The sequence below is a fragment of the Lactuca virosa genome, chromosome 4 (genome assembly GCF_052849685.1).
Source record: "Lactuca virosa cultivar CGN04683 chromosome 4, Lactuca_virosa_CGN04683_v6, whole genome shotgun sequence".
Lineage (NCBI taxonomy): Eukaryota > Viridiplantae > Streptophyta > Magnoliopsida > Asterales > Asteraceae > Lactuca > Lactuca virosa.
Genome location: NC_136429.1, coordinates 505,654,872 through 505,657,583, shown reverse-complemented (window position 1 = coordinate 505,657,583; position 2,712 = coordinate 505,654,872).

The window sequence follows — 2,712 nt, the reverse complement described above, 5'->3', positions numbered from 1 at the left end:
AATAGACAGACTTTTTCAAAAAATAAGAAGCATGTCAGATTTCCAAAGTCCAAGAGTCCAGAAAAAATTGTTTTCTCACACTACTTTTCAAAAAACTCTCCCATCAAGAAAACCTACAAAAAGGAATGTCCAGCTTCAAAAGTCATTCCTACTTCATCTGACACAACCCAAAAGGGTGTTCAGTCTTTTCGAAACAATGGTTTTCAGGTCTATTCCTCAAATGATCCTAAATGGAAAGGTATTTTACCCACACCAACACTTTTAAAGTCACGTCAAAATTTCAACAAGTGGAAGGGTATTCTGCCAAATCCACCTAAAAGGACTCAAAGATTTACACGTGCTAAATCTTTTCAAAAACAAACTTTTTTAAAGCCCAACACCACTCATGTCAGGGATTACCAACCTCGGACCGGTAACAAGTCCAATTCATCTTATAGACCGCTGACCAAGCATAGTGTCAGATCAAAAGACAAAATCTCTTTTTGTAAATGTCAGTGTAGTTGTCAAAAGGATTCATCCTATGTCAAATCTAGTTTGGATGCCTAAACCTCAGTCCATGCATCATTCAGTAATTCACCTATTACCCCAGGCTCCAAACTAGTTTGGATGCCTAAACTAACCGTGTAATTCTCAGGCTTTGTGCAAGGAGGAACAAGAAGATGAATGGTTAATTGACAGTGCCTGCTCCTATACTACAAACATTCATCTGTCCATCCGCAATGACATTTGTCCATCCGCAATGAATGATCCATCTACAATGAAGTTTCTATCCGTAATCACATTGATAATCTCTCAACTGTTTCATTAATTCTTAAATCATGGTGTGCTATTTAATGATCCTTCATTAAATAAAACATTAAATAAAAAACATTCTTTGAGAAACTGTCTGTCTCTTTCTGAATAAACCTTGTGTCAGACCTATTTTAGGAATGATGACAAAAAGAATGATTTTCCATATACAAATCCTTAATCTGTCTTTTCCTATTACCCAGCACGTCCCATCCGTTACAACTTCTTTTCCCCATCCACACGATCATCTGACGTGATGTTGTACGTCAGACTTTTCATTAAATGCAAACCCCCCTTTTGGAAAATCTCAAAAATCTTTTTAAAACCGTTTCATCTTATGTGGCTGAGATTTAATCTCCAAAACAGATTTCCCCGCAAACGTCTTTTTACCTTATCCTTTCTTTTACCTAGGGTAAAAACAGTTACTGCTCAAACTCATCCCTATATAAACCTTTCTTCTTCCCCAAGAACACTTTACGCTCTCAGAACATTGAATCTTCTCTCCATTTTTGCATTCTGCTTTCTACTCTTTCTCTCAATCTTCAACAATGGTGAAATCGGGCATCTCCAAAAAACAATCAAAGGCATCTGGGTCAGTAAACCCTACTGGTTCAGAATCTGCTTCACGACAATTCATACCCACGATCGCGTCAAGCAACTTCAGAGCAATATTCGAAGATCATTCATCCTACAATACTCCAATCAAGCTAATGATCAAGTTTCTGTAGAACCCTCCCTTGTTTGGCCCCTTCGATGCTTTCACAAATGTTGTCCCTCTCTCAACCCTATTCAAATGTGCCTTCTCAGCCTATCGCCCAATCGAAAACCTAGAAGAAGTTCATCTTAACCTTATTAACGATTATTTGGTCATTCTGTCCAAAGAAAAGTTTCTTTCTGCCATTAGCCTCCTTGTTCATCCCTCCATCAAAATTTTCAGCCCATCCATGACGGACGTCACTACTGCTCTATACAAAATGGGATATCAAAAGAAGATTAGAGGAATTGGGGAATTCAAGAAAAACCAATTGTCTGCGGTCTGGCAATTTGTTTGCCACTTCGTCATTTGCAGTCTATCCGGCAGAACCGGAGGCACGGACAATATGGGACTCAAGCTTCTAGAGTTGGTATGGAGCATCTTCACAGGTCATGACGTAAACTACGGGCACATCCTACGGGATGACTTTCTTCAATACATTCCCAAGGAGAACCCAAGGGAGAACCCAACCGAACTCACATTTTCTAGGTTCTGGTCCCTCTGCATTTCAGACCTTCATGCGGATGCAGGGATCGACATGGGCAGTGACATCAATTTCTTTGTCACCAAGGATTTAAAAAGGTACAGTCCCTCGTCTGATCAATCTATTTTTGGACCAATTCGAAGACTCCCTACTCATATTCTTTCTACCCTTGGTCTTGAGACTGCTGATGTCTCAGATCATATTGAGGCTACTGAAGGTATTGCCCCATACCCTCCTACCCCGCCTCTTCAAAATCCATCCGCAATTGTTAACCCTGAAGGTACCGCAGTCCCTTCTTCCACTACCCTCTCCAATCTTTCTCAAAGAAGAAAGCAACTGGCCACCAAGAAGAAACAAAGAACACCAAAGAAGGATGAACCCAAACCAACCGCACCCACCAAGAAACGTAAAACCAAACCAACCGCACCCACCCAAGTCAGTGATTCTGATGAGGATGCACAACCAATCGCCATCCTCAAGAAGAGGAAAACCGATACCTCTGGCCATATGCGTGACTGGACCGATACTGAAGCCTCTCAAAAGGCTCTGGTAGTCCTTGGGGTGGTAGCAGACCCATTCGCAACCACTATCATGTTCCAATTAGACTCAGAAAGTGAGTCTGATTCACCACATCGTGGAGACTCCCCCCCAGCCCCCTAGGAGGGCCAGTCTACCACAAGATCAA